General features: G+C 38.3%; 1 protein-coding gene across 1 annotated transcript in view; it reads right to left on the bottom strand.

The window, feature by feature from the left end:
• Positions 1-23,843, bottom strand: part of LOC109105100 (fibronectin type III domain-containing protein 3B-like) — a 127,581-nt gene extending 103,738 nt beyond the window's left edge. Inside the window, exon 1 of the mRNA XM_042718267.1 lies at positions 23,584-23,843. The gene's annotated coding sequence lies outside the window, so the exon portion shown is untranslated. The remainder of the gene's footprint in view (positions 1-23,583) is intronic.
• Positions 23,844-25,630: the final 1,787 nt, after the last annotated feature.

Here is a 25,630-nt window from a genome sequence, read left to right as displayed (position 1 = left end):
TATAGCTTTGCATTTAAATGGTAGTTCAAGCATCAATTTTGTGCAAAAACTCCCATCATCCCACTTTTCTCAGAAAAGCAGACTCTCCGTTGTGAACCACAGGACTTCTCCATTGCCAGGAGTTGGCTGACAGACTCCCCCAAAGTTATAGCTATTGACAGTGAAGGACGAGGGCTCTTTGAAGTGCACTGATGCTTTTGAAAGTCCTTCCCATCCATCGGTGGGAGTCCTTTAACCTTGCAATGGTCTTGTACAAATACACAGAGCAGTAGCACAGGGGCTCCACAGGCATGGGATCTCTTTTCCTTTTAATCCTCTACACTTCAGCCTTTAAGTATAGGGACTCATCTGTGCAGCAAGTTATGCCACCTGTAGAAGTTCTCAGATGACTCAATTGTGGTGACTGTTGGATAAGGATGGGCTGAAGGTAAGGTTTGTAAAAAATCACCACCAAAATGCCATGGCAAAGATCAAGGAAGTGGTGAAAGAACAAGATCCTGCCTGGACATACCACAAATTTAGTCATCAAATGTGTACCACAAAGAAATTAGGTTAACAAATTTTTCTCTGATGATTAGTTGCAGATAAACCTGAAAACTCAGAGTAAAGTGGAATATACAGGTGTGATCAATAGCCATGTTTTAACTGAAGTTGCCACTATGGATCTTTTATCAAGTGTAATAAATTACAACACGCTCTGACAAAATTCACTGACATCTCATTTACTTACTAATAAGTGTTTTAAATAAACCACAGTGATTTTCCTGAAGAAACTCTGGTCAGTTAAAGCGGTGTGCTGCGCTAGGACTATGGGCCGGCTGCAACAAACACCACAAGCTATGAAAACCCTTAGTTATAACTGAATTATCACTAAGATTTTTCTTAACTAAAAGAGTTTTCTGCAACCAACTGCTGAGAGTCAGGGATACTAACAGGCTGAAAACGCTCATCAAAAAGCATGTTCTGTCACTGGGTCTGACCGAGATTCTCTCGAGGGTGTGGGTGAGATGAGGAAATAATGAACAATGTCTGTCATCCCCTCATGCTCTGCATGCTTGTTGAAAAGCACATTCAGCAACAGGATGATTCAACCATGCTGTAATAGGCAGAGCTACAGATGGTCATTCTGTTCACAGGCAGACTCCTCTGCCTAGAACTGCCTTTGTACATGACATAATATATACACATGGGAAAAATACATATTCAGTGCACTGGATATTCTGTATTCAGTCCATTAGCAATTTCTCTTTTTAAAAGATTTACATTTGTTCACCTTTAATGTCTTTCAAAACCTGAATAACTTTCTACAGCAGAACACAAGAGAAGATATATTGAGGAATGTTTATCCATTTTTTTCCCACAATGAAAGTCAGTGGTGTCCAAAATAGGGATTTGCCGATCCGATATTCATATCGGTTATCGGCTCCGATACTGCCATTTTTTTCAGATCGGGTATCGGTCAGAGAGGGCCGATCCATATCCGATATTGTGCGTACTATTATGTGTTACTGTTAAGCTGCATAAAGCATTATAAAGCACAATAACGTTTTTGTGCGCTATATTCAAAGTCTTCTGAAGCCATACGAAAGCTTAAAGTGTTTTTAAACATTTTAATATTTATGTCCTTACATTAAAGTTCACAGTACACAAACTCTTTTCTCCGCTGTGGCTGTCAGTCATTCGTTCAGCCTTAAAACCCTGGTCGCATTCGGTTACGACAGTCTCTCTCCAAGATCATGTTCTCCAAGATAATGTTCCCATTATTATACTTGATTTTTAAATAAATGTCTATGATTTTGCAAAAAGGACTTTATCTTAATATAGTTTCTAAATCATGTTACTTGCTACCAGGTGTCTGTGAGAACAAAACACTGGAGTAGAAAAGACTATAAATTGTTTTTAACATCACAGTAACTGATATTTAAAACTGTTAAAAGAAAGCCTCAATAACTGTTGCACAGATTTAATATATTACACATCATATTCTCTTCCCTTTGTGCTTTGCACTTTTTAATGCAAAGCGCTGCGTGCTGTGACTCCGTGTTGCTTCAAACACATCATTCTGCACATCAGATGCACACATTGTAAGCCCTTCCTGCCGTACTGTATTTGTTTTGTCCTATTGTATCTATCATATGTTGTTGTGCCTTATTAAAAAATATGCTATACATTTAAAAGAAATGTATTTTAATTTTACAGTATATACACTTGTATATAAATACATTGTTTTTTAATGAATGGAATTTATAATAATACAAATAGCAATGTGTAACATTTTACCAGATATAGTGCAACACTTTTATTTGTTCCCCACAAAATAATGATTTTTCACACTCGGTATCGGAGGCGAAAAAGGCAGATCAGATCATCCCTAGTCCAAAACAATAATAGACATCACTGACTTTTATTGTATAGACAAAAAAAATTATAAAAGTTTTAAACTAAAAGATCCACAACCCTAGTATAACGATAAGTATAATACACATATATAACTTCCATAAACCAACTTTTACAGTTCATGTGGAGAAAACAGAACAATCTTAATTACAGAATCTTATTTGACACTTAGGAGTGTTAAAAAAGCTCTTGTGATGTGGTTTGTGGTGGCTGCAGCCAGTACAGACTCAGATTAGGGCAAATCTTAACACGCAGAGCAGAAACGTTAGAGGGCCATAGGCACGGAAACTTGGGTTGTTTTGTTAGTTTCAGCGCTATGGTAAACAGAGCCAAAACAGCCTCTTATTTCCACTACCATGTCTCTATTCTTCTGTTAAACTGCCCGCAAAATAAGACCGAAACCCAGCTTACAAGAAAACCAGAGCATCTCAGCAACACACCACAAAGAGGTCCGACTAGATGGAGAACTCGACACCGTACACCATCAGCCAATAACACAACAGTGTGCATCCAAAGGAGGAGGAGAGGAAAATGAGGACAGACAGAAACAAGAAGGGGAAAAAAAAAAAAAATGAGCCACGGTGAGACATGAGCTCTACCTGTAGGTATGCGCCCAGCTGGCTGCAGATAGGAGCGTTTGCCAGGGCTATCTGATATCTGCTTATTAGCTCTGTTTAATCACAGACTGCACAAAGCCACGTCGGACCCACAGCCTCAGAGAACGCCAATTACACTTTCAGACACACAGAGGCAATTAATAAGATCCTCAGTAGCTGTCTGGCTCCTGCAGGCAGAAGCAACCGCAGGGAGAGAAGACAGAAGGCAGAACTGAGAGGAACGCTGATGCTGCAAAGCGACAGGAAAGATGGAAGACAGTGACGAAGCTTCACATTTACCAAAAAAGTAGCATGGTAATACTGCTGGTAGGAATAAGCTGGGACCTCCCAATACGTCGATGCATTTCGACCACCCCTAACCAAAACTCACATAGAGAAACATTTGCAATGGGCTCAGAATTACATGAAGACTAATTTTCAAACAGTTTTATTCACTGACGAATGCCGTGCTACGCTTGATGGTCCAGATGGATGGAGTTCTGCATGGTAAACGTAACAAAAAAAATTGTTTTAGTTTTATATTACACATTATATACAATATTACATTTTTAACCCATACATTTTCATATTCAGGTACTATGGTATATATCAAAGTACCTGGGGAGCTAATTATACTCTCACTGTACCATAGTACTTCCATAGTTAATTTGACAAAATATGATCTTTCATGCTCATACCTGCTCAACATTTGATCAGCGTTTCTTCTCATTACAACTAAGTGCTTCAAAGAGAAAATTAGAAAGCCAGACAGTGAAGTCTTATAAACGAAGAGGTTTAAATGCAAACGAGAGATCTTTTATAAACAGAAAAAGATGAAAAGCAACCATGTAGATGATTCATATCATCTCTTCAAACATGAAACTCTTCATAAATAAAAGCAGGAGAGAGTGTAGCATTCCCTCTAATGGTCTGCTTAGGTTGAAATCTGCATAATGGGAGAAAAAGGCCTATAATTTGATCTGGAATGAGTAGAAGATGTACTGAGAGGTTCAGCGTCCAGCTGCGCTGTGTTTGGGTGTTCTGGATCTCAGGAATTATGCCTTTGGCCTGTTGCGGTTCAACCTTTCCGAAGGCTTTCCAAAGGCTCCATCCTTTTTGAAGCACACATTTTTAAATCCAACTGAGCACAGAATGAAAAAAGAGAGCGTGATTAAGTTGATATTGGACCGAGGGTGATATTGAAAGATGAACCGAGATCTAATCTGATGAAAAATATTGAGTTTGCCCATTTTGGAGCCCAAAGTCACACTCCGTCATGGCTGGACGACAACAACTCACTCAATCATAATAACAACACAGGCAGTGAGATGTTTGCCAACAAATATAACATGTCAGTCTTTCACTATATCTATCTAGAGACCGCTACACACACAGGAATAACAACAGACTTCACAATGCACACCTAAATAATAAACCACCAAGTTCCAAGATTAATAAGACAAATAGTAACCTAGTACGTAGTTGTTGCTGTACAGCCATAAAGCATAAAGCATAGGTTGTTCTTTATAGGTAGGATGCTTCCATAGGGGCCTGTGTATTTTTATGCATGTTTATGCTGAAAGGAATTCCCCAGCAATACCCTCCACAGCACGTACACCTCAGGCAACCGACTGATGTTTTCACAGAACCGAGTGGCGACGCCATGGAAACAGCCATTTCTCATGGCAACAGCATCTCTTTAAGCATCAACTTACCTTTTTCCAGGTCATGCTGAACCTTAATGCTCAGCTTGAGGGAAAGAATGAACGATGTCATGGGCTAACATGTCAAGATGTATTTAACAATTGCTTTGTTTTGTGATATGGATTATATGAAGAAACAAAATCTTAGCGATAATATGTTACCAAAATCATATAAAAAGAAAAGTGGAGCTGGCCCTCTATAAGGCTCAAGATCCAGATCTAAAGGAAGACGGCATTGCACAAACAGGAAGTTCAGCTGCTGATCACAAGCATGTTTGGGGTGCACATGCACAGTGACAGAATGCTCATCACATACTACACTATGGGTCGACCGATTATCGGCCTGGCGGATATTAAGTATTTATATGGTTATTGTTATCGGTCATTTTCAAAACTGATTTGCCGATTAAAAAAATATATATATTTAAAGGAAGTTTTTGTCAGAGCACTTGTTATTCTTAATTTTGACATTCATTTAAATTTTTAAACCAAAATATTGTATATTTGTTCAAAATGTCAGTTATCAGTCTACTTGATCTGTAATCGGTATCAGCCCTGAAAAACATATCAGTCAAACCCTATACTGCACCCAACAAACTACCTGCTCCATACTTGACCTACAGACAAAGCAGATTCTTTTATCCAAACTGACTTACAAATGAGGAATTCAAGAACACTTTTTTCTGTACAGTACACGGAGAGTGCGATATCTGTATATCATTAGTCCACTGTTGTGAAATGGTTTCTTTCCCTACAGAGGTTCACAACATCCATGGAGGAATACAGGAATGCTCTCAGGTGTCACCATACAATGAAAGCTGGACCCTGGAGAATATTCTGTAGAGGCATTCAAATCAGAATAAGGATTGAATAACTACAATCCTGGCTAAAGTGGGCCACCAAAAAGAGGAGTAAGATCTTTGTAAAGCATGTATAGTATAATACGTCTCTTTCTGTAATTTTAGGGCTCTTGCCATTTTTAAGCAAAGTGACAGTAAATCATATATGAAAAGCTAAAATGGATTTAGGGCACATTGCAGGCCAGGCTCAAACCTGCAGCATCTAAATGAGCATCACAGCGATGTGAAGGAATCTACAAAATAAATAAATTAAGGCAAATGTAAATTTATTTTGTAAATGGTCTCGCATTTAACAAAGGAACTTCATTTAATTTTCCCCTAAAATATATTTTTTACACCATTTTTACCCTGTCAAAATGAGCTCTGTTTTTAGCAAGCCATTCTAGTCCATGTTGCTTTAAATGCTAATGAGCTCTGCTGACCCCGCCCCTCTCTTCTGTGGGGAGACGAGCAGTACTGTTTACTTTAAGCCTAAAAAACCTTATGCTCACTTCTTCTGTAGATGAAGCTCGATCACGGATGATCTGCGCGAACACAGACGCATTTAGGCAGATCGGGGATCAGCGAATTCCCTTCAAAACGAAAGTAATGTTAAGCCTCTGCGTCTTCAGCGGCTCAGATGTCGGGAGTAAATGAAGACTGCTGTGTTCACTATTACATCCAACAACACAAACACTTCAATTGCTTAATTAGAGACATTCTTGTCTTCCCCTGCACCAGAGTTGAAACAATGGCAGACAGCTCTCAGCTCACTAAGGGCAGGTCTAAGGCAAGACGTCCTTGTCAATCAACTATCATGGGAGGGGCCTGTGCAGAACTACATCATTCTGATAGAAATCTCAGAACAGCCTGATTTGAGAAAGGGGATTTTAAAAAAGTGATTTAAAAAAAAAAAAAAAAAAAAAAAAACACTGGGTGGATTTTTATCATTATAGGATGGTTTTCAAACAACAACAAAAGTGAATTTCAAAAACAAAAACCAATTTTGCATCCGATGACCCCTTTAAGAGAACTAAGTATGCATAATAATTGCTGAAACTGATATGGATCTATAAATACTATTTATTAGAATTTATTAAGCACATATTAATGTGTTATTATGCATGCCCATATTCTAGATCCTAAACCCTACCCCATACCTAAACTTGACAGCACCTTAAAAGCAGCAAATTAGGAGTTTGTTGAGGGAAAACTTTTAACAGAGAATGTGTGTTCTCTATCCTAAGCATTTCTATAGCTCAACTGTAGCCTAAAATCACTAAAATCACAAAAGCATCTGCAAAAAAACTAATGAAAACTAGTCAAATCAACCACCATGATATCCTAAAGTGGCCAACAGCTCATTGACAGAGGCACCTGAGCAAACCTCCCCCCAGCTCAACCTTAGACTGGCCACATCTCTTCTGGCAGTCAGGAGGCTACTCTAATATGGTGGGAAACCAGCTCTCGCACGTCTCCCATTAAGCTCCCTGCACCCAACAATAGGTATTGAAAAGAGGGGAGCAGAAAGCCTGGCCCCAGAGTGGAGCACCTTTGTGCCGGCAGCTCTGGATGAGGTGGGGCGAGAGCGGGTGTAGGGGGTTGGGAGGAATGCCGGAGACTTCTGTTAGCTTAGAGTTACACAGAGGCTCAGTTGAACAGCGATGGAGATGTGTAATAAGGTCTCAGGAGCTAAATGAGTGCACCCATTCAGATCGAGCCAGAGAGTTCAACAGGTTCAGACGCTGAGGGCGGACACGTGCATACCTGAATAATGCACCTAGAGGTGCGCGTTCAGCGTGCCTACCTGCCAACAAATGCATGGATGCATGGACGCATGGACGCAGTCTACGTGCCACACACAGAACAGTTTACTTCGTATGAGAGAGCGACAAAGAGAGACTATCTAAGGGGTTATTTTGGGGCGGCCCACACCAAGCGGAGTGGAGCGGAGTCTATCCACTCCCTGTAATTGAAGTAATGACATGCCGTTTATGCAGAGGAGCCCTGGTAGCACAGGAATTCCTCTCCGCTAAATTTTCTCTCCACTTCAGAAAAAAACAAAGCTCTCCCCCCACCGCTGCCAAGTCATGTCTCGACTGGTCTTCCTCCTGGAAAAGCTGCAGCCCCAGGGCAAGGTTTTGCTAGAAATGGGATGCGTGGGGGAGGAGAGGTAAGGTGGGGAGGATGTAGAGGATTTTTAGATCCACACTTGAGGGGGGGGGTTACAAGGACACTCGCTGTCTACATTCATCCTCACTGTTTTTATTGCGAGGGCGGGACAAAAAGAAGCTTTGCACATGATGGCAAAGAACAGGAGGCTTCCTGGTGAACTCCTGGTGACTTCCCTCAGCCACCTGCATGATCAATGGCCCTCCTTATATCCAATTTGTCTTTTAAATGTATTTTAAAATATATTAAAAAAAGCAGATTCTACATACATTTACATCTCTTCTGTTAAGAACATAAATTTCTGTTTAAAACTAATTTTGACTGGCAGGAAAAAGTTCATATATATCATTCATATTCATATTCATATTCTAAATTAAATATTAAATATATTTTAATATTTTTTACAACATTGTAAATCGTTATTAGAAGTAGTAGTAGTAGCACTGTCATCCTCATTGTAATTAAATAATATATAAAATATTAAATTACCAATATTTTTTTTTACTTTTTTTAAATTACCAGATATACTTTGAAATGTATTATTATTATTGTTATTATTATTAAAATTAAATATATTGTTCAGAAAACTTTTTGGAAACACTGCTTCAGAAAAAAAAAAAATTTATCATTAGTAATAATAATAATAATAATAATAATAAATTGAATAATAATAATAATAATAAATTGAATAATAATAATAATAATAATAATAATAATAATAATAATAATAATAATAATAATAATAAAATTAACTTATTTATATAATTGTCATGTATTATGATAAAAAAATCTATTATATAAAAGAATATTATACAGTCTAATAAAATATAAATATTATTTTATTTATTTGCATTTTTGTGCCACTGACCCAACCACTTTGCATTCATAGCTGAGTGAAGAGACCCTCTGGCGTCACTGTTTCTGTGAGAGTTCATACAGCCTCAAGCATTATCTGACTTGCTCTCTACAATTTAGCAAACATTTTAATGTCCTCTCTCGAAGGCTAATCAAACAGCCATTGAAGTTGTGCTCTGTCAATAATTACAAGAGCGCTGTCAATAATTACCCAAGACCTCATCTCACTATGTTTTGACAATGCTAGCAGCACGTACACCACTTCAGATACACAAGACTGAGGGACACTTGACTCGTAAACCTGAAGGCCTGTCTGTCTGACAGACTTAGCTTGTTGCACTGGGGAGTTGTCAGGAACAAAGGCTTTCCTGTGCATGGAGCCAGCCTGGGACACAAGCGTTTTTATAAGGCTGATTGAACACAAGAGCACCTCAAGAGCCCTTAATAAGAGCAGACAGTGCAGAAGCAGCATGCAAACGAAATGGCACATGAGGCACGTGAGACGTTTCAATGAAAGACCTTCTCATTCCACAGTAACACCTCATAGCGGACATCCCTCACCTGGCTTCCAGCGAAGTTCTTGAGTTCTGACATGTCCAGACCTAGCCCTGACAAATGGCAGTCTCAGCATTTTTCTTTTGTTTTGTTTTTTCTTTTAAATCTTTTCTGTTTAAGTTTCACTCCACCACCACCATGAAATGGATGCACAAGAGTCATCATTGTCTCTCTTCATGCCGTTATCCCGGGAAAACAAAACCTAGTAAAATCCCAAACACTGTCAGTCTTTTATCCCTAATCAAAAACTGATGTTCACATTCCAAATCAACAACACTGAAGCAGTAGAAAAATTCCTCCAGCCTCATAAAGGCAACCAAGCCAATGTTCCCAAATGTTTTCAAAGGCATATTTTTGGAGAGAACGTGCTGTCCTTTCAAACTGGTGGAACATCAGCTGGCAGCAGCTTCCGCCCCAGCAACTGGTCCATGAAATCAACACCATAGGAGACGTGGCTTGTTTTGAGGTGGATCTACATTTCTGGAGGTCCATGTACTTAAATCCATTAAGGAGGCCAAAATGATGGCAGCTGAGGTTTGCTTATGGGGGAAAAAAAAGTTGTCAAAAGACCCAAGTACGAGCATGAGAAGCCAATATCCCAAGTAGCACACAACATTCAGTTTTTCCAACAGTGCTTCCAGGACTTGTGCAAATAAGTGAGAGAGACATTGAAACAGAGAAAAACAAAAGGAGAGCAATTGTTTATGTTGGCATGAAATAAATTCATCATATTAATTTTATAAATGCATGCTATAAATCTCACTGAGAATGATTCATCCATGTATATATATATATATATATATATATATATATATATATATATATATATATATATATATATATATATATATTTTCTGACTTCATAATATTCACAACTTGACTTCCATAGTATTTTTTTCTTCCTATGGAAGCCAATGGATACCAGCAACTGTTTGGTTACCAATATTCTTCAAGCGAAATAAAGAAACTTGTACAGGTTTGCAACATGAGGGTGAGTAAATGATGACAACGCAACATAGGTTCACTGGAAATATGTGCCTCTACTACATTTCTGCAAAACTCAAAAAATGCACCTATACCAGGGTTCCTCAATAGGCAGCCCGCAAGAGAAAAATGTTTGGCCCGCGCTTATTTCAAATAATGTGGCATGAAAATTTAAGCGCAGCATCAGAAAGCGACATTAACTTACACTGTGTCTATAAAGGGCGCGAGCGGCGTGGCGCAACAAAATACAATAGAACTTATTATAATCAGTGATGCTGTCTACACTGGATGCGGCACAGTCAACATTACACACAAATGTTGTTGATTCAGCTTTACTTCTATTGAACCCGGAATTTTCCGTTAAGTAAGGTGCGTGAGAGAGGAGTTTGCCGTGAGTAAGGGTGAGGTTGGCACGGTACAGTGAATGAGAGCATTCGGCAGCTGCTTTGAAAGCCATTACAGGAGCGAGACAGTGCCAGGGCATTATTTACACCCTGTCAGCAGAGCACACAACACTTCCATGGATAATCACCCAGTCACAATGTCCAATAGGGCAACGGGCATTTGAGATCATGCCGTTGAACCTCAGCTTTGTGGGAAAGCAATCAAGTTGGCTCGATCTGCATCGTGCATCATTTCCGATGTGATAGAGGAGTCAGTGTGTCTGGACCAGGCCGCATCGTCGCAAAGGTCTCCTCGGAGCATGGCTCGCTCCCATGGCAGTGGTCAGTAAAGTGAGCTTGCAACAAGTCTGGGCATCGATTCCACCTCAAATTAGAGAAACTAGGCAAACTGCACAAGAGCCTTTTGGGTATTCTGTGTGCGGCAATTCCACACACACACACACACAAACGCTGAGATTTACTGCAGTTTTTGTTGGGAGGGCTACTATGGCCAGCTGTTTTGGAATATCAGCAGAGAAGGTTCCACTCCACATTTCTTCCGGTAAACAAGCGGAGCAGATGCTGCGTGCAAAATCCCAAAGCACGAACATCAGTGCTGCTCTCACACCCCATCTGACAGAACCTCCCATCCCGGCACCTTATTCTCATTACGTCTGACTTCAGTGACAGATACGGTTACGTGCTGGATCAGAACCAGATTGGGTCTGCTTTTTACAGTAACACAAAGCCAGAATGGCTTTCCCGTTTTGGCATTAGTTTCCATCCTTGTGACCCCCTTACACATCTGGAGTCTGCAAATGTTAAAAGAATGTGTGAACTGCCATTACACCTCATGCACGCACACCTTCAAAAACTTAAGGATTTAGCTTGAGCTTGGCCATCTATATTTTGTCAGCTGGAAAGCAACACGATCATGTAACCCAACAAAGCATTTACCTTCACTTGCTCTAGCACTGGGTCAGATCCCACCTGACCGAGTGATGAAACAACCCCATATCTAATAGATTAGCAAAGAAACTGACAGGTCACTCCTGCCTACAAGTCTACAATAGGATGTGTACAAGCCATCACCAGTGACAGTTGTGTGCAAACACTACGATAGGTTGCTCCAGGGCTTACTGACACGTTCAGGCCCACCAGGTTAAACATACAGTTCTTAAACCACTTTGAACTGTGTGTGACAGTACATTTTCAGGGGCATTTGTCCTGCCTCGCTGCTTTACATGTCTCTTATATAACCAATGACCATATAGTACAATATATTTCTCATTTTGTAAAATTAGTATATTTAACTACTTAACTACACACTTGAGTACACATGCTGTTAGTATAACAAAATTCAAATACATAATTTAACAATATAACATTCTTATTACTTACAGTAATATGTGCATCTTATTTTTGGTTAATAATAATAATAAAATAATTTAAAACTATTGTTCCTGTTTATAAATGTATTATTATGGATAGAATTAGCACTGATAATTTTAATAGTAGTAGTAGTAGTAGTACTTTTAGTTGCAGCTGTAGTTGCACACTGATATTGACTGGGTTCCAAAAAGAAACAGTGTGCATGTGAAGTGAACTGAAAGACTCTAAAGACAAAGTGAAATAAAGAGATTTGAGTCAGCCTTAAAGCTTAGATACAGTGTGTGTGTGTGTGTGTGTGTGTGTGTGTGTGTGTGTGTGTGTGTGTGTGTGTGTGTGTGTGTGTGTGTGTGTTAACAATCATACGGTCTTAAAAAAAACAAAAACAAAGACTTGAGACTGCTTTCTGTCTTGTGTCAAACAGATGCATTGCATTAAGGATCAGGTATTTGTTGGAAAAGACCAGCTGCCAACTGTCCAGTCAGATGTTTCCTCTGCAGGTGCAGTTCAAGATAATCTAGTCAAATGAACCTGGTTTATGTCTGGAATCCATGAGATAGAAATCTAATTGGAAGCTCCAGGGGAAGAAACGATGCTGTTACATTAGCTTCATTCCCAATAGGTTATCAAAATAATCAACATGTATAGAAACAAGCATTGGGCATTATGTGTGGTGCAGACGGCAGTAACACTGCTCTCTCTGTTTCAGACAGTTGAGGAGAGGACTCGCTCCACAGCACGTCATTCAGGAGTTTCCCCCACCCCCGACATCTCCCTTCTGCCTCCAAACACTCCTTTGTTCTGGGAATTTCTTCAGAGGAGAGAACTTTGCCTAGTTCTGGCACAGCAACACCAATGATTTCAAATTTCCAGCTTGTAATAATTCGACTTACCTTGTCACTATCAAACACTTCAGGGTTTTTTCAGCATCTGCATTGAAATGTTGGGTTTCAGTGCCAGCATTACGAACCAAATCTATGATAAAAGATCTCTTTAACATTTACAATTCTTCATGTGTTGGAATTTGCCCTGTTTATACATTCCTCTGAGGTCATAAAAACTCCAGGCTCTTGTGTAGGCCTGAGACTGGCATTCAGTGTCACCAGGCTGATCATGATTTCTGCCAATCCCATATTAAATTTTATCCTGGTTATTGTACAAATTAGCCAACTGGATTCTAGACTGGATTTGTTTTGGGGGTCTCCAGGGTCTCACAACAATGCAAATCCATTTTAAAGCTCTCTCAAGTCTTGCTAAGGAGCCTACGTCAGACATAAAGGTTAACAGGTTTGTGATCTGATCAAGAAGCCTCACATTTGATGGTAATGAAAGCCGGTCCGGCTAGACAAACCTGAAGTCGCAGCATCCACGCAGTAAAGCTCAGCCAAACGAACCCACATTATGGTTTAAAGTCCATGTGCCAGGCAACTTGCCTTTATGGGAAAGGAAAAATCTCCTCTGGAAAAGTCTGGCCTATAGCCATTATATGAAAATGAGGCCCTGAACGCCCGAACAATGCCATTCTTTCAGACTGGCCTTGGGAGCTTTGGCAGAAAGACAGGCACGGACCAATTGTACAGGTTCCTTCTCATTCTTTCTGCCAACCATACAGCATCATTATCACCAATGGTTACCTCAGACTATTTCAGACTAAACTAAACCTGCTTCCTAAAACCACAGGGATGAAAAGTAGCTCCAGTCTCTAATGAGGGAACAGACATAGATGGCGAAATTTCTCCTTGAGGTGTATTTATTGCTCAAGTATCTTTGCTCAATCTGCCAATAGTTCCTTTAACTAAATAGAAAACTACTTCACCTTGAGTTTTCAGTAGACTAGCATTGAGTTAGGGTCTGTTCACACCAAGAACGATAACTATAAAGAGAATTATAACAATAACTATCCTAGTGTCCACACCAATGGACAATTATAAGAACACACTGCAAAAATGTTGTCGGCTCTTTATTAAGATCATGTTGATTCTGATTGGCTGCCAATGTTTTTATCATTCATTGCCTAGAAAAAAATCTTTCTGAAAGTGATTCCAATGATATCGTTCCTCTGTCATTATAATTAGATGTGTAGGAACCTATGAAATCTGTTTCACTTTTTCCCAAAATTCGTTTTAATTTTTCTGGGCTCTGTTTTAATAGTTAAATTACATTTTATTTATTACATAAACATTTTTAAGGCCCTGATAAATGTTCATGTACTCATATTGAGGAGGCAGAGGCTGAAAACAAAACTTAGTTCACTTGGTGTGAATGGGACTTTAGCATTGAAAACAGCCACATTAAGTGATTTTATGCACAAGAACAATTAAAAGCTTTGTTTGTCCACTTTACCATATTTATTTGATTAAATACGAAAGATCTTGGCCTGTCACATATTGGCAAGCAACCACTGGGGAGCGGGACGTGATTTATTAATATTTGAAATTTCTATGCCTCAAGTGCCCTGTTGCTCAACAAAAAACAAGATGCCAAGTTCAAAGCCATTTTCAAAAGCCATTAAAGAAGAGATAATACCAAACTAAAGCAACACGATGAGGAACTAGTACTCAAAGTCCCACAGGAGCAAAATGTCACTGGTCAGATTGTTATAAACGAAGATTTCCGAGTCAGGAAGGACGGGAACTCTATAGAGATATTTTAATAAAAAAAAAAAAATTTTAAGTTGAAAAGATGAAACAGTCAGTCTATCTTTCAGCAGCAATGAGAGCAATGCAGCCTGACACTGCCAAAGAGAGCAGGAGAAAGAGAGAGAGAGAGAGAGAGAGAGAGAACTCATCCAACCATCTGGATGTGCACTAGGCAGAAGTCCAGGAGGCAGTAAAATTCATTCCAAGTCCCTGACCGACGTGCGACTGCCACGTAGCTGTTAATGCAGGAGGACAGAGAAGAGGGAAGAGGCTGTCTTATTTCTGCAGAAACACTTTCCCACAGAGCAACACAAGCACATCTGCCTGTCTGCCTACACAGCACACTGTTACTGAACTGCAATCTCACAGTTTTGATGTAATTTAACAATGTGATAATAATCACTTGGAAAGGTTCATAATAATAAAATATACTTCTGGGTGTCAGACATTTTCACAAGTCTTTGAGGTGGTCTCCATTGGGTTATAATTTTTTTATTCATGTTTATACTTTAAGTTAGTCAAAGTGCAATTCATTTTGTTATTTTGTTAAAGTCAATTAATTACTGTGTTGTTATTGTCAAACTAAAAACTAAAACTACAGAAATATAGCCCAAACAGAATAAAATGAATGAAATAAAATGAAATCTAATCTAATGAAATCTAATCTAATATTTATATTATATATGTTGCCTTAGCAGCTAACTGAAATAAGGTGAAGCACTAAAATTACTCAAATAAAAAAAGAGCTAAATAGAATTAAAAAACTAAACAAAAACGACAAAAGCACATAACAAAATTACTAAAACTTGAAATAAACTGAAAATATAAAAATCAAAGATAATTCAAAATATCAACAAATACTATAATAGCACATTATGTGAGACTTAAAGATAGTTCACCCAAACAAAAAAATTTTGTTTTTGAGGTGTCTTTGTCACACGTTACATGTACTTACTATTATAATAACAATAAATTATGCATAATTACATGCAAGTAAGCCTAAACCAAATCCTAATTCTAACCCTACCCATATAGTTAGTACATGTAGTTAATTAATATTACTCCGAACTGTATAATTGCACTGTAACAAGGACACCTTCAAATAAACATATAAAGTGTATATACTGTACCAAGAAAAAGCATGGACCAAAAAATAAAAAAAAATTATAAAAAAGTCTTAAAAACATTCTTTTTGTGTTCCACAGACAAAACAAAGTTATTTAATAGGAATTTCATAGAAGTGAGACAGACATGATGCCAGAAATGTCATTTTTGGGTGAACTATCCCTCTATGTGTGACATTTCAAACTCAAATTTCCATTTCTAAAGTAAATAAATGCTGCTCTGAAGAAATAACCTCTTCTAACCAGATTTAAAGTGAAGAATTCTGTTTGGTGTGTGACATCGAAGAATGAATTTCTACAGTGGCTCTTGTAGTGGGACGGTCTAGACTTGTCCACAAACAAGTCTGTCTGTCCACAAACAGGAAAAAACAGTAATGTCTAAAATACCTCCAATATGCACCTCGCTACTAAAAGAGTGTAAACAGCCAGGTCACCACACAGCTCGCAGATCTCAGCTCTCCTGAGCTTTTTTTTTTTTGGCACACTGAACTTGTGTTTAGACCAAGCTGAGAGGAAGCAGCCTAACTCCCACAAACACATGAAAATGACTCACTCCATACCCATGGCTGTGCTTCAAGATTTTCCTTCTCTTTTCCTTTTTTTTAAGCTTAACAAAAGAGTTCAGTCTGAGGGAGATCAGTACATTAATCCAAAGCAGTCAGTCCATTCACATGTGCAGTTATAACGGAGCAAGAGTGAGATTTTACAAAGTCAGACTACAGTCTACATCTGTCCAAACATACAACCAACTGCATCACTGGATATTTAAAATGTTAAATATATGCCGCGCATCATTTCTGTCTTAAATCGAAAGTGGATAACGTTGAGGTCAACTGTAGTCCAGAAACATCCTAGACTAAACTGAGCAACAAGTAAATTATCTAGGTCTGTTATTCTAAACTAGAACATAACATTATTTATATAAACTATAGTTTAGTTTGATGAAAATTCTAAGGCAAGAAATGGCTTTCTACTGAGCCGTCCTCAGGAGCTGCACGCAAAAATGCAATGCGATCAGTTGAGTTTGTTCCACATACAAACAACTCTTATGAACCAGTGCTCTTAAGGGAAGCAAAAACATACAACAGGATGAATGTAGCCAGATTCCCAAAATGAATGACTCATAAAATGGCCCTTTAAAAGAATAATTCATAAAGACGAGTTACTGGTTTGAATCAGTCTAATTTAGATATAATTTAAAGTCTTAGCTGAGAGAGATTTTTTATATATATGTTAGCAAAATGGACACTATACTATAAGTGAAATCTACACAAATGAAGTAACTCAATCAAAATTGTAATCGAATCAAAGGTTGGGATTGCATTCACACAGGTGCCATTTTTAAGCCATTAGCTCTTTTCTCAAGAAAACACATTCATCCTTCTCTTCCCTTTACAAGCCACAAAAATAAAATATTTTTCAAAATAGGATACATGCTTACTAAGTATTTTCAAGACTCCAACTCATAAACCACAAATGTCCCCACACTATCTTCTTCCATTCAAGTTTGCATTGCAATGCGGAAGTGGCCACTTTCGTCCACATTTGGATGGACATTTTATGGTCCTGGAATGCTGAATGAGTCAACACTTTGGAACGGTCGAATCTTATGCCCAGGCCAACATTCAGGGCTCCCCCAGCCCCTGGCCGAAGGGGGTGTGATGAATTCAGTCGGAGAAAGACACAGGGAATGGGGTGGGGGGGGGGTGTTGAAATTGGGGGACAGATTTTGCTCATTTGTCCCACATGGCTAAACACGCTCAAAGAGGGCAGCTCAGTTTAAACAAACATAACCACTTCCTCTTCGCTGCACACAAAGCCTTTAAACAGAAACCCGTCCGTCGCTCCTCACTGGGTCATTTGGGGGAAAGAACAGCTAGCCGCCAAAACACAGCCTTCCCTGTGTGGCTCAGCATCTGCAGACTCCCTAAAAAAAACTCAAACATGGCCCTGCTCCTCAACTTCACCTCACACACCTAAAATACCAATACAGCAGACTCAGCTTCCATACAAGGAATATATCTGCTCATTTGCTTGCGGACAAGATCTTAGACAAGCGTCAGTCACTGAGAGAAAGGTACTGGAATTAACTGAGCTTCCTAGTTCTTTGTTAACATACCATACTAAATTAGGGTGCATATATCTGTACCACATCGGTTATCAGTAACACTTTAGATTAGGGACCACATATTCACTATTAACCAAGACTTTTCCCCTCAACAAACGCCTAATTTGCTGCTTATTGATAGTAAGTAAAGTAGTTGTTTTAATAGGCTAGTTAAGTTTAGGTATGGGATAGGGTTAAAGGATCTAGAATACGGCATTAATATGTGCTTTATAAGTACTAACAATAGCCAATATGCTAGTAATATGCATGCTTTTCAATTTTCATTGGTGGATGTTAAATTCACTTTTTAAAAAAACTACATTTTAAAAATAAATGATTAATACATAACATTATGTAAAATGTTTACTATATTTTTAAGTGAAAACAGAAATCACCTATGTTTTATATCAGTGTGTAATATAATAATAAAAGTAATTTAATAATATCCACCAATAAATGTAATTTTTATGTAAAAGCAGCATTTAAAACTCATTTGATCATTCATTGTAGTACTTTATATTTAATTTCAACAATACTTTAACATCAGCCGTGTAAGTGCGAGAAACAGGAACAGAAAAATAGATTATAGGTGGATAATTTATTGTAATCAAAAAACTGGCAGTCCCCAACAGGAATGTTTAGGAGCAGGCTTTTCACCCCTTGTTGACTCTGGAATGCTGTAGAAAGTGAAAATTCAACATTGACACATTCCTTCAGTGCCACCTGGGATGCCACTGGCCTCGCAGCAATGGCTGCCATTCCCACGACCTCTCTGCTTACTTTATTTTGGTAACTTCACACATCCAAAAAATGGCTATCGAACAAAGAGAGATCAGCGGTACTAATCCAAAAGAATAATATGAATTAGCTGGAAAAATTCACCGGGCTGAAACAGATCTGGGCAGTAAGAATGGATAGCCCCCATCCACCCCTCCTCGCTCTCAGAGGTCAAAGGGTGAAATTCCTCATCTTCCATCAGGCCTCCAGATTTCACACACTATAAAGGGGAGTGCTTGAGGAGTAGGAAACTTTTTGTTGTGCAATATATTGCCTCAGAAATAATTGCTATAAGCGATTTTATTGTCACTTTAAGACCAGTGCGATAAGTCGATATATTGATTATTGCAACAGGCCTACTGAGGAGGGGGATGGGTTAACAAGACCTGGTGAGATGGAAGGATTGTGGGAGGAGTTGGTCTAAGGTCCTGCTTGTAGGGGGTTGGGCATAAGACAACAAGAAGTCTGGGACTACAAATATATGCACAGTGGCACTGCTGACATGTGTTTGCACAGAGCAGCTGGAGATAGGATCAGACACAGCATACGTACTGTAGACACTTATTGTGCGAATTACAACAGGTCAGATGGAGTCATAAAGGTAAAGTGGCAATAAATGCATCACAACAAATGCATCTTATGCCAGGATCTCATTGCACATGCATGCTGGCTAAAAGCGTCGTTAATGAGCTGCTGCCTCATCAGAAGTTTCCATCATCCTGCTAACAATGTCCATGTCTGCACTCTGAATGCTAATGCAAGCACGAACATACACCAGAGGCCACCTGACCAAACGTTGAGTGTTTTTCCGCTGTGCTTTTAGCTAAATGTGCAAGACTGGACATTTGAATAATGAATTGGCATGACGGAGTGGATGCATGTCAGGAATCAGTGTCATGGAGTGAGCTGCAGCATCTGACCCTCTCCACCAACTGAAAAACAAGAGAGAAACCAAGCTGTGTTCTTGCATTGTGAAACATTTAAAAGTAGAGCAATGGAATACAACAGTTCCCATATGTTTAACCCTAACTCAAAAATTTTATAATATCTGACTGCCTGAAAACAGGTCCATGTATTTTAGCTTATAGATTTTTTATATATATATATATAATCAGTCTCACAAAATTAATCTAGTCTATAGTAATTGGCTAGAGTAACTGGCTTCATTTTCTCAAACTCAAGTCATTTCAAATCTGTATGACTTTCATTTGTGGAACACAAAGAGGGAAATTTTTAAGAAATTTTGGAACTATTTAATCTCAAAGAACTACTGTCAATAAAGATGCAGTCACATTAGTGATTTTTCATCGAAAATCATGGACAAAAAATTGTCTATTGTTAACAACTTAGGAATGTAAAAACAGCTCACACAGAACCAAGTAACTTTCAAACCAAGAAGCTTTCCGTTGGTCAGTGCAGAGAATTCAAATGAGCAACTTGAAAATGGGTGAAATCTGCATGGGGAACTTTTTCTTCCTCGTGTGAATTTCCTGATTGCACAGATTCCTATTGGAATGACTGGATTCCGCCTGCAGAATTTCACCAAGCAACTGTAAATCTGATGCACCTTAAGGGTCCAAAACACCTTTAAACCTTGTATAAAGTCATACAGGCTTGGAACAACTTTGGAGTGAGTAAATAATGACACAACTTTCTCTTTTAGGTAAACAATACCTTTAAACACGTTAAGCTAAAGATATCTAAAATCTACATCAACTAGTCAATTATTTTCAACTCTAGTTCACTGTTGCAAAAGATGCAAAACAAAGCAGTCTAAATAATAAGGCATATTATGGCATCCTGCAGCTTGTCTCTTACACTGCTGGCTGAAGTGACGGGTGTAGTTAGGTGGAGAGGCAACTGTCTAGAGAAAACGGTGGGAAATGGAGTTGAAAGGCTTCTTTTATCTTCATCTACATCAACTGTCAACAATAGAGTAAATCACCAAGAAGACAGAGAAGTCTGGCATACAAACATAGCAGCACTGTGTCAAACAAACATGCAAGGAGAATATGCTAAGAGCGCAAACGAGAAATGCATAAAAACAATAGCACAGTGATTACTGTTATGCAGAACCCTGCTTTTAGCTCCACTGAATGACGCTATATGTGGCCGTGGTTGGCTGATTCAAGATGAGCAGCAGGATCCTGATTCATGGACCAGCTGATGGCCACATCATCACCACAAGCATATTTCCCAAGCGCTAATAGTTAAAGCACAGATACAAACTTGCTCTGTCTTGCTTAAAAGTTATAGAGACGCTGGCTTTCTCCGCCTAATGAGGTCAAGGGAAAATAGCGCACTTGAGAGTCTAATGATTAGATCTACTCATCTTTTTTCCAAAACATACAGCAGATGAAAAACATTGAGTTCACTGGATGCTATGGAGGCAAAATATAAAATAGGGAGAGTCGTTCCTAGAAGAACTCTCTGAACCTGCACAAGATGGAGCAAATCACATTTTACAATGTCTACTGACCAATAAGTGTGACTAAGAGATGTGAAGTTGTTTCAAAGGGCACCAGTCAGAGAAAATCAGGAAACGTCTTCAAGAAGGTGGACTCTCCGCTGCAATTAGGAACAATCACAACAGATTTTATCACGCTGCACTGCATAACATCAGCACACATCAAAGAACAGAGCTGCTCCCAGGATGATAGGGAACTGTAGGGGGGAGGGTATGAGCGCATGTGCAGTATTTGAGGTGCCCCTGGGGAAACAGACCTCCAGCTCACCAGGTACAACCCCATGACCTCAAAGGAAGAGCACATTCTTGCAGCTATGCCCAATCAGGAAGTTTAACTCCCCATGCCAGCTCTCTCAGCGCAGCACCTAGACTGATGAAACAATGGCTGTCGAAGCCGATCCATCAGATATTGGCTAAAAATAATACAGATATTTTGTTTTGAAAGTGTCTCAGATATTTGCTGGTTGTGGGTTCATGGAAAACTACAGTTGTACTGCTCATTTTTTGCACATTTTCCTAGTAATTGCAGACTTTTGAACAATGATTCTCAACTTTTTTGACTCCAAAGTCCTCAAAGTATATGTAACATTCAACAGCCAATCTTTGGTCACTTTTGACATTTTTCTATAGTATACTCTTCAGTCACATGGTCACTATTGTAAAAGACATGGTTTCTTTTGCAAAAAAAAATGGCTATTTACAAAATAGATTCATATTAAAATTGATGTAACTTTAAATGGTTATATATACTTGTAGAGACTGAGACACAACATTAGCACAGCTATGAAGGTAATATAGGTTTCCACAGTGGTTGCAGAGTGTTGCCATGGGGAACGTGCATTATTCAGAAATATGTGTGTTGAATGCTGCAACTGACCAATCAGAAACAAGCATTGCAGAGCATTGCATAATGCAAGCAGAAAATGCAGCAACCCAATGTTTTATTTATAGATTTAATTTATGGCTCTTACAGAAAAGAAAAAAAAAATCACTGGTCTTTTTTGACAATACTGAAACAAATTTCAGCTTTGTGTGCAACTGAAAAAAAAAATGGCTCACAAGTATAAAGAAATAAAATGCAGGACTGCAGTAACAGGACCTAAAGCAAGCAGGTCAGAACAAATTATCAGTCCATGGGAAGTATTGAGAAAATTCCTTTACGATGAAAAAAAGAAAAGAAAAAACTGAGAAATGACATGCATATAGAATACTGTACCAGTATTTAATTGTTTTATATAGCTTATTTTAAAACATCTTGTGGCCTCCTCGGAAGTTCACTAATTTGGCCCCAGTCCCCGGTTGAGAAAGTTTGTAGACACAAGACGATAAGGAGCTGAGGAATGCAACATCTTATTTTTTCTATTTTTTTTTTTTTTTTTTAAATAAAACTTTGATTCTAATTGATTTCAAATTTTTTTTTTTTTTTTAATAAAACATTGATTCACTTTTTCTGCCCTAGTGCAATAATTTACATTTTTAGAAAAAGTTATGAAATCCCTCACTCAGCTGGAGAACTTAAACCTGACGTCATTTTCTGCAGATCACATTTCTTCTCTCACAGATAATGTACTTCTTTCTCTCCAATAAGACCTCTGGATCCAGGCAAGAGCAGAACTCATATGGCACAAACTATCTTAAAGCGTTATTTCGGTGACCAACAACATCATCCAAGAGATTAAAAGCGACCTTTAAAAGTCTTTTTCCAGAGCTGCTAATTAGTGCGCTTTAATTCCCAGCACGAAGGAGCGATCAGTACTGTACTTTCTGAAGTTTGGGAAAACGATGCACGGCGTTGCATTAAACCAAAACAATAAAAAAGAAAGAAAGAAAAACAAACAAGTATCAAGCCGACATACTTTCTGCACAATATATGACAGAACAACGACAGCAGCACAAAATGTTTTCCTCCATAAAAAGATACAGCTGTAGAAGAATAGGCTGTCTGGAATACTAGGGCATGATGGAGTTGACCACCTTCACTTCATCCTTCACATCATCAATCATCATTCCCGAAATCTTTGCCAAATATTATTCGACATCATTCCAGCAACTGCCTGTTTTGGAATATTATATTCGCCAAGTTAAGACACCAGGAAAAGACTCACCATCCCAAATAAATTTCACTTAATTCGATACCAAGACTCGTGGCTTTGACAAAATACGTTCTAATAAAGCTAAAGTGTGGCGTTTTTAGAAAATTGCAACGTTTACGTAACAGAACGCGCTATATAGAACATCACAAACTCCCCAAAATTCCAAAGTTGGAATTCAGCAACGCAGACGTCAAACTATGTATTTTCTTGTAAACTGCGCCAATCGTTAGAAAGTTGCACGACGAGTTTTGAGCATCTCTGGGCAAATAACGGTTTCTAAAAAGAATCTATGCAAAACTGTCAGTTTTCCTGCGGAGTAATGAAGTTTTCCGTCTCTTCTCCTGGATGGCCAACTAACCCAGACTCCCGGCGTCACCGCCATCCAGACACAAAAATGCACGCAACTTTCCGTAAAGAACATATTTCATCTTTTAATTGGGAAAAAGCACACAAACGCGAACTGTGGCAAAAGATAGCGCTTAAAAGCGATAAGAAAAACTCACCTCGCTGCAATAAAATGATCTTGAAAGAAACTCCAAAGCTCCACTTTCACCCCAGACACAACTTTGGCAATCCCTGCTCCAGTCTGCTCCACCAGCGCTCAGTCAGGAGGAGATTCCGCGGCCATGTCAATTATGTCCCACAGCACATGTGAGCTTGATCCTGCCCCTTTTACCGTAAGCAACCATATAAACGAACTTCACAGAAGAGCCGAGGACAACAATGCAAAAGACTATTTAACCTAAATACCACCATCAGATCCATGCATAGACACTACACACCACAACAGCAGTAATAAACTCACTTTTACAAAGATGTATTCATGCTGAGTTCAATGGTTCTAATCAGATTAACGGTTGTTTTTATGGATTTTTACAAGATCAAGGTAAAGTAAAATATAAAAAAAAGTTCGTTTTCTGTTTTTAATACAACTAGTGATTTTTCTTATTTAATTTTTTTTTTTTTTTAAAGAAACACTTCATGTAAGGATCTTTGTTGTCTTTGTTGTTTACTGATTATTTATGTATTTATTTATTGTAATTTGTAAACAGAAATAATCTGTCCCACAATGAGTATCCTTGGTTTTGCTGTCTCCTGTGGTTTGATGTTTGGTAACACTTTACAGTAAGGTTCCATTTATTAATATTACTTAACGATTTATATAATTTGTTAACACGAACAATGAAAAATGTTTTATTTCTTAATCTTAGTTCATGTTAATTTACCAAAACTTTATTCAAATCAAAAGTTCTGTATGTTAATATTAATAAATGGACCTGAGCTAACATGAAGTAACAATGAACAGATGTATTTTTATTAACTAACGTTAACAAATATGAACATAATAGCCTAAACACTGTAAAAAATTATTTGCTATTTTTTAGTTAATGTTAGTGTTAAGTGTTACTTATGTTTTTATAATGGTCAAGCTGGTACTGACCACACAATCCAAAACACAGTAATGTAACCACTATTAAGCTATATTCAGATAAGTAGATGATCAAAATGTTTACCAATGATTGAGTCTTTACATTTTACCATGAGACTCCCTAAATTGTTACTACCTTGCAGTTCTCCTGGATGTCATTATATTTTGGGACAATGTTTGCTGCAGCATCCTGCGTTGGGATGGTTTTGCAGGTTTGCAGGCTTGTGCTTGCAAGTCTGTCATCAAGACAAATTTAGAAAATGAGATGGATCATTAAACTGACATTCAAGTATGCAAGCTATTATAAGTCCACTGCATGTCCGTGACTCATGGCATAATCATGTAGGTAGGTATGTAGGTTTTAAAATCTAAAAATCAGAGGAGTACATCTGAACAAACTCAGTGCCCCTTGTCCTACATTTCACTTCTCTGACAGTAGCAGGCAGGTCACACGCTGTAAATGTGTCTGCTGCCACCAGCAGGACAGTAAAAGAAAATGCAGGAGAGCGCTGAGGAACACAGCTGCTGTTAATGGAGCATGTTTAATGCTGCTTTTTATTAATTGCTCATATTGCTGTGATAATTGATCCACCGTGGCATTTCTAGATTTTACATTTATAATAAGAAGTGTTTCTTGACTGATTGTATTAAAAAGTGTCAGAAGCTTTTTTCAGATCCATTGCTTGAGTGAAAGTACCGATATTGGTGGTCAATTTGTAAAAGTTGTAAAGACAAAAGTAGGCTACTTCCTTTTAAAAGTACTTAAGTACCAAAAGAAAATGTCTTTTTTATGTCAATGCACTGTTTTGTTATTGTTGCATGTAATACTTGCAATACTTCATGCATCTGAAGCAACTTAGAATACTGAATACACTGACTAGCTTGTAGTATCTTTGGGTGAACTATTCCTATCTACCTCACAGATGCGGTAGGTTTTACCATTTAAATGAATTGCTTTAAGCCTGAATGATCATTTGAAATCACACTGATGAAAGAGCAGAGGTCAAGCACACTTAAAAAAGTGCCCCAATCTTTCATTTACAAAGTTAAAGACATATAGTGTTGTGCTAATATGGATCATGACTCAAAATGCAGAGTCCAGGTGTTCTTTTGTGACAGTG

This window comes from Cyprinus carpio, chromosome B2 (assembly GCF_018340385.1).
Source record: "Cyprinus carpio isolate SPL01 chromosome B2, ASM1834038v1, whole genome shotgun sequence".
Lineage (NCBI taxonomy): Eukaryota > Metazoa > Chordata > Actinopteri > Cypriniformes > Cyprinidae > Cyprinus > Cyprinus carpio.
This window is presented reverse-complemented; position numbering and strand designations above follow the sequence as displayed.